We start from the raw sequence: 7,500 nt of genomic DNA, 5'->3' as shown, positions 1-7,500 counted from the left end.
TCCTCCTCCTTCTTTTCTTCTTTCTCCTTCTCCTTTTCCATCTCCTCTTCCTCATCTTTGTCCCCTTCCTCATCTTCGTCTTTTTCGTCCTTCCCGTCCTCCTCTTTCTCCTCCTCTTTCTCCTCCTCTCCGCCTCTTATGGCTACTGGAGTCAGTGATAAAATAGCATTGTCCGGGTCCGGCTGCGGCCTCTCATTTGGAAGTTAGTGAGGTGTGAGGACGATACCCTCCAGGACGACCCTCCGTGCCCTCGCCTCCTTGCCTCCTCCTCCTCCTCCTCCTCTATGTCTGGTCTTTCCTAGTGTCCTCTATCCTCCACCTTATCCGTCTCTGTCTTCGCCTCTGTCTCCTCCTCCTCCTCATCTTCTTACTCCTCTTTTCTTCCTCTTGTTGCTCTTTTCCCTCTCCTTTCTCCTCCACCTCTTCCTCCTCTTCCTCCATATCCTTGTTTATATTGTATGTGAAAGACCTCATCGGGATACTCGTGCACTGGAAAATGTTTAGACTACGGGTAAATGGACCATATTGGCTATACAGGCAGCGCCACACGCGGCCACTCGGTGAACTGTCAAAGCAGTACTTTCCATAGAATTCAAGTTATGCACTAGAGTGCATCTGAGGTTGTCTCCAGGATACAAGGCCTTGGTGCCGCCACCACTCCGAGCCAATGACTGCACACACTTTACTTCTACCCGATTTCCTGACATATTTGGCTTGGAGCGATGGCGGCACCATGGCCGTGTATCTCGAAGACAGCTTCTGACGCACTCTAGTCTATAACTTGAACTCTATGGAAAGTACAGCTTAGAGTTGAGTGGCCACATATGGCGCTGTCTGTATAACCAATACGGTCCATTTGATATAGATATTCGAGTAGGTGAAAAAAGTTTGGTAACGGAAATCATTCCCAGTATTTTAGGTTCCTAAATGCCTCGATAATCAGAAATAACGCTCAGCTGATTCAAGTGAGGGGATTTAGCACAAACATTGCCAGGATTTTTTTTTCTCGAATCTAGTCAACTGCCGTTAGAAGAAATTTAAGGCATTGAGAAAAAGATCAACTCGTATAAGAATCATTTTGGGCCTTTACCGTCGTCTTCTTCATCTTCTTGTTTTTTGTTCTATTTATTTTTCTTCTTCTTCTTCTTCTTCTTCTTCCTCATCTCTCCCTCCATTTTGTTCCCCTTCGTCATAAGCTCCTCCACGTGCCTTGCATCTTAATCCGTCCACAGTTTTTATTTCCTCGGTACTGGCGGCGTTCATTTTACAATTCCCAATATTTCTCTCCTCCTATTTCCACACTTTCAAGCTTTCGATTTTTATATACATTCTCGTTCTTTTCGTTTCGTGTGCTTTTCTTTCCCCGGATTCTTTTTTTCCTTTCCTTTCCCTTTACTCTGCAGGTCGTTCGTCTTAATTTATCAGTATCCTCGGTAACCAGAATGAATTTATGTGAATTTGGTTCTTTGGCGACCATCGGTTTGTTTTATCGCTTGTTGATTATCGCGTTGCTTTGTTCCCCTCCCAGCTGCCGCCTCGCCGCTGTTGTTCTCCGTTTTGCCCCAAACACGCGGCCCTTCCTATTTGTTGGCCTGTCCGATGCGCTAGTTTTTTGCGGGCTGTTTTTACTTTGGCCTTCATGGCTGATTCCCCCCAGCAATGCCTAGTTTGTTCATGAAGATAATGGTGGTGTTGAATATAATAATGATAATAATAATAATAATAATAATAATAATAATAATAATAATAATAATAATAATAATAATAATAATAATACAGGAAAACTACTCATCGTATGAAATGATAATTGCTGTGGTTTCCTCTTACTGTTTCTTAAAGCAAACAATGATAAGGCTTTCCTCTCTTCCAGGCAACCGGAAGGAAATTATTGCAGGACGGCGACGCCTCCGTCAGGACCCAAGGAAAGGTACGTGTGTCTGTGTGTCATTCCAGGATTTTATTTCTTGTAAAAGGTAGAGTAAAAATTTTCCAAATGAATTGATAAAAAAAAAAAGGTTTCTGTAGGGAGAGTAAATTCGAGTTGCACCGAAGATTACGTAATGCCTCGTTTTTGCGCGGCGCCCTTGGACCCGCGTGGCAGCGTTGTGGCGGGGGCGGCGGGTGTGGGTGCCGGTGTGGGGGTGGTAGTGGTTGTGAGGGTGGTGGTGGTGGTGGTAGTGAGGGTGGTGGTGGTGGAGGTAGTGAGGGTGATGGTGGTGGTGGTGGTGGGTGTAACGCTTCATGGGATACGATTTGAATTAGCGAAGGGAGTAATGTTTGTGACGACTGGATAAATAGACAGACAATCACAAATATATATATATATATATATATATATATATATATATATATATATATATATATATATATATATATATATATATATATATATATATATATATATATATATAACGCGCACTCACGCATGCACGCACACAAGCATATACGCACTTAGGTGAGCTCACACAGACATACACAGAAAAAGAAAGTATTTACACCACGATGCTGGACTGAATTAATCCCTTAGCAGACCAGCTCATAATTTCTCGGACTTAATTCATCCTTAGGTCTGTCAGCTATGTGTATGATATGGCCCGACTGATACCTTTTCCTCTTTATAGAGTGAGGTTCGAAATTTGGATATTATGTTTACCTTGGAATATGATATTCAGTAGCTGAAAATCTCTGTACTTTTGGTGTTTTTATTTCTGCATCGGTCTGTGATTCTGGGTGGGACGGGGCGAGACGAAGCGGGGAGAGGCGGGTGAAGCAGGACGGGGCGGGGCGAGGCTGGGCAGGGCGGGGTAGGGCAGAACGGGGCGGGACGGGAATGAGGTGAGGTTGGGCAGGACGGGGCGAGGCTTGGCAGGGCGGGGTGGGGCAGAACGGGGCAGGACGGGAATGAGGTGAGGTTGGGCAGGACGGGGCGAGGCTTGGCAGGGCGGGGTGGGGCAGAACGGAGCAGGACGGGAATGAGGTGAGGTTGGGTAGGACGGGGCGAGACGAGGCTGGGCAGGGCGGGGTGGGGCAGAACGGGGCAGGACGGGAATGAGGTGAGGTTGGGCAGGACGGGGTAAGACGAAGCGAGGCTGGGCAGGGCAGGGTGGGGCAGGCGGGGTCGGAGCAAGGCCACAGCACCTCCTTAGTTACTGCCACAACAGAGGTGCCGCGGCGGTGCTCCCCTTAAGTGGCGTGGCGCTGCAGATCTCGCCTCGTGATTAAGAACTAATTGAGCGTCGTAATGAGAGCCCCTTAGCAGGTGATTATTAAGGGGTCCATTAACCACCCACCACACTGGCCGGGTTCTTTGTCGGGCTTGTTTTTGCGTTGTGTGCTTGTCAAGGTGGGAGGGTGATACTGTATTTAGTTGAATATCGTGTGCCTGTCGTGTCATGGGGTTGCGGGGGGGGGGGGGGGGGTCTGATGGCAAGAGTAAGATGATGATGCACAAATGGAGCTTAAAATATGAATACCGCGGAAAGTTGCCGGCCGGTGAAAAATGGCATTATGAAGACACTCGGTCATGCTGCTTGTAACGCTTTGGTGCCTGTGTGTGTGTTGGAGGGGAGGTTCTTCAGCACTGGAGGAGCCCGCCGCCGCCTCCTTGTAAAAACCCGTGAATCATGCGTTGTCTTCCCTGATTCTGAGGGAAGCCAAAATGATGTGTGCGCGCATGAAGAGCCTTTTTTTTTTCTTTTTCATGTGTTTTTATATTCGCAGACTCGAGGCCTCTTCTGTTTTGCTGTGGATTCTATGGGCGGCAATAAATGTTTTACTTGTTCGTGACCCTACGCTGTGGAAAGATTTATTGTAGAAGTTAAAATTTCTCCGAGTTAATGGAACGTGTTTAAATACGGCCTCGGCATTGCTAATGATATACTGGGGAATGTGACTATTTTTAAATTAGTTGATTTGCAAGTTACACAACATCTATTCGGGGATTGCGGGGTAAACCAAACACTGCCGAATTAATGTAGCATCAATTATTACCAAGATGCAACAAAACTACCAAATGGCTGCCTCATTATGCAAAATTCCTTAAACAGTGAAATTCTCGCTGCGACCCTGGAGTGGTGGCAGAGTGGCGGAGGAGGAGGAGGAGGAGGAGGAAGAAGATGTGGTGGTGGTGGTAGTGATGGTGGTGGTGGAGGGGCTGGTGATGGGAAAGGGGGCGGGCAGTGATGGAATGATGGTGGTCACGACCTCTTAAGAGACGCCACGGCTCTCGTCACGCCAGAAATATGATGCGTCTCATACACGTCTTGAGTCGGTCTTTTGTTTTCTCACACAACAGGAGGCCGAAAATAAAATGAACAAGTGTTGGCGGCGGGCAGGTGTTGCGGGCGAGCGAAGCGGGGCGGGCAGGACTGAGGGCCATTTTTTAAAACTTCTTTCGTCGCCCAAGCACATATAATTAACAAGGCGTTCGTAGGAGTTGTGGGCGCATTCATGGGTAGCTTTATGGCCTTGGTGGTAGTTCGACGAATCCACTGCGCAATGAATGTAAGGAAACACTCATGTGGACGCGTTTATCCTCAATTTTGGCCTTTGGGAATGATTGATGGGCGAGAAGGAAGCGTCTAAGAATGCCGACCTATGAGGAGGCGGAGGAATGAAGGCGGATCCGTCATGGCGAGTTATGCTTTGCTACATCGCTCACACCATCGGCAGACAGAGATTGATGTCCCGCCCACCGCCACAAAGAAGAAACACTGTTGGTTTCGTTTACACTTCCCGACACTCATCTGACCACGCTGCCGCAGACCCAAACACGCCGCCGCCGCCACATCATTCGTAAAGACACCTTGGCTTCTAATTATAGCTGTTTTTTGCGGCCCCGGAACCACAAGGCAAACAGTGGAGGTGGCGCCGCCGACCACCGCTGGCCCTACACCTTTATTAATGGCCCCTCGGTGACGCGCAGATGGACAGAGGGACAGAAGGGAAGAGGAGGAGGAGGAGAAGAAGAAGAAGAAGAAGAAGAAGAAGAAGAAGAAGAAGAAGAAGAAGAAGAAGAAGAAGAAGAAGAAGAACAAGAACAAGAGCGAGGAGATGGAGGAGGAGGAGGACACTGACATCCAGAACTCAGTAAAGTAAACAGATGACTATCATGCACCCAAGAAGACTCGTGCTACGCTTACATCCTCTGTCCACCTTTAAAGCTATTATAGAAACACTTTATTGCACCCTATACAAGCTTCCTTTGGGGCTACGACGGTCAGTTATCTTCGTAGACGTCCCCGTAACCGGAGCAACAGGCTTAGAACTTAATCGATTGTGTGTTCGTGAGCCTCCATGAGTTTCTGGTGACACGAAGTTGTCTTTTCTATTTTTCAGTTTGCTTTCACAACATCGTGTCTTAGTTTTTTTATGTTTTTTTTTTTCTATTTGTGCTTGGTGTATACGCTTTCTTCACTCAAATGGTCCACGTGAAGTCTTTTGCCCTTTTGTCGCATTGGTTCATGTTTCACGCTTTCATGCAATCTAAGCACACTGATGAACCATGCACTACTTAAACTAAACTTAAACTTCTTATCTACTAGTGCATGCTAACCGTTTTCTTTTTTCTTTATGATCTCGTATTCGACTTTCAACCCATTAATTTTCGAGCATTTTCATTTTTGTTTTGCCAGAGTCGCATTCGTACCCAAAGGTTTGAGCTCGGGTGATTTTTCTTTCCCTCTTCCACCGTTTCCCTAATGCTACCACTCATCGGGACGTGCATGCGGAGGCTCCTCAATGAATCATGATTGAACCCAACTCCTCGGCTTCCTAAACCAACACCAGCGCCCCTTTCGAGTGCAAGTAACACAATGAATCTTTTGTACTCTATCGCAGCCACTGTACTGTTGATCTAATTGATTCTCGTAGCGCCACGGTCCAGTTTATCCACAAAACGCTTTTCGAGTTCACAAGTTCGTTCCACTCCTCGCAAATACCTCTGCTTGCTCCGCATACAACCTTGAAATGGCTCACTCGGCCCAGCAGCTCTCCGTCCGTCTCCAGCACTCATCTCAGCCTCTCTCACAACACCGCCTATGTGCACACCAAGCAGCCGCTGTGACTGACCAACAACAAGCCCAAAATGCCAAACCAATAGCCAAGAACTGTGTGGACTCGCGCATGGTCTTTATACATCGTGGAAATCCCCTTCTCGTTATGTTCAGGATTGGCCTCTTGTTGCTAAGTTGTAATATCACTCGCTGCAAAGAAATCACACGTCAGCTGGTGATAACGCGAGTGGCAAAGCCGGAAAGGAAATACATGAATAAGATGAAAGAAGTGGAGTCAGGAAGCGGAAACTGAAAAAAAAAGTATACTATTTCTTGAGGTAAAAACTATTAGAATTTATCATAGGTTAGTAAAAAAAAAGAGGAAAAAAAAATCATCCACACGAACTATACACTGCCAAGGAATAAGGAAATGCTTTATACATTTTACGTGTCCTGCTCATGTACATTCCAAGACATTAAACCTCATAATCACCGCGGGCTGACCGAACTTCCATGGTACAGAATCCATAGAAACGGGCACAAGACCACACCGGACGATCCGAGATTCAGGAGAGCTACACTGACTTTCCTGTTTCACTTCCTACCTTATTTTCCTTTTATTCCCAACTGGTGCAGGTTTTTACGTTTGCTCTGGAGTCCATGGAAGATGAGATAATAGCTGACCAAGGTATATAACAATTAACCAGACGCTAATTAGGTAAGAAATGACAGTGGTCGCGTGTGGTCCCGTCTGAGGTGTCCCGCGTGTGGTCCCCGCGTGAACCTGTTCGTGGCCTTGGTGCGGAGATGACGAGCCGCAGGATGTTGTGCTTCACGTCTTGTTCCACGCCTTGACGATGAAGTGTTGAGGCTTCTTAGAGTGTTTTGTGAGGGAGGAGGAGTCCGTGACGTGGTATGTGCCGTGCAAGGTTCTGTATCATCCTGGGAATCGCTGTGTTAGTGTTTTGTTGCTGGTTTGGGGATGCTGGGGAGCTGTGTTTTCTTTCTCTCTCCCACTCAGTCTTTTGCGTTGAAGGACGTAGCATTCCAAGAGCTAGAATAATAGAAATCTTAACCTGCTAAATCATACCACCGAAACGGAGAGAAATGGAAGAGTGTAAAGCGAAGGAAAGGCAGGTTAGCTTTATGGGTGCCTCGATTTTGCTGTGTTTTGATAGTTTTGAGTGTTGTTTAAGTTTTGTGGTGTTTATGTTGTGTTGCAGGTGAATGTGATGTTTATTGTTGTAGTGCTCTGTGGTGTGAGAAAATAGATAGATTGGGAGAGGAGAGAGAGAGAAGAGAAGAGAAAGAAGCGAGTGATAGATAAAATATGATTGCAGAGAACCACTACAGTAGGTATATCCCCTACTGAATTTGCTTGATATTCAGTAGGACAGAGTAACAAGTAATTAGGATACTGCTGCTTACTGCTAGGATGTCCCTCCATTAGACCTAACGTATGTACTGTGCTCGAGATGCTAAGTAGTAGAGCCCTGAGGCGGCGCGG

At 46.7% G+C, this 7,500-nt stretch overlaps 1 long non-coding RNA gene across 2 annotated transcripts in view; it reads left to right on the top strand.

Annotated features, from left to right (window-relative positions):
* LOC126996587 (uncharacterized) overlaps positions 1-7,500 on the top strand; it is a 233,883-nt gene that overhangs the window by 76,480 nt on the left and 149,903 nt on the right. For both annotated transcript variants that reach the window (XR_007751270.1, XR_007751272.1), the window contains exon 2: positions 1,871-1,927. This is a non-coding gene — a long non-coding RNA (uncharacterized LOC126996587). The remainder of the gene's footprint in view (positions 1-1,870; positions 1,928-7,500) is intronic.

The sequence above is a fragment of the Eriocheir sinensis genome, chromosome 10, assembly GCF_024679095.1.
Source record: "Eriocheir sinensis breed Jianghai 21 chromosome 10, ASM2467909v1, whole genome shotgun sequence".
Classification (NCBI taxonomy): Eukaryota; Metazoa; Arthropoda; class Malacostraca; order Decapoda; family Varunidae; genus Eriocheir; species Eriocheir sinensis.
Note: the sequence above shows the minus strand (reverse complement) of the source record. Positions and strands in the feature narration are given on the sequence as shown.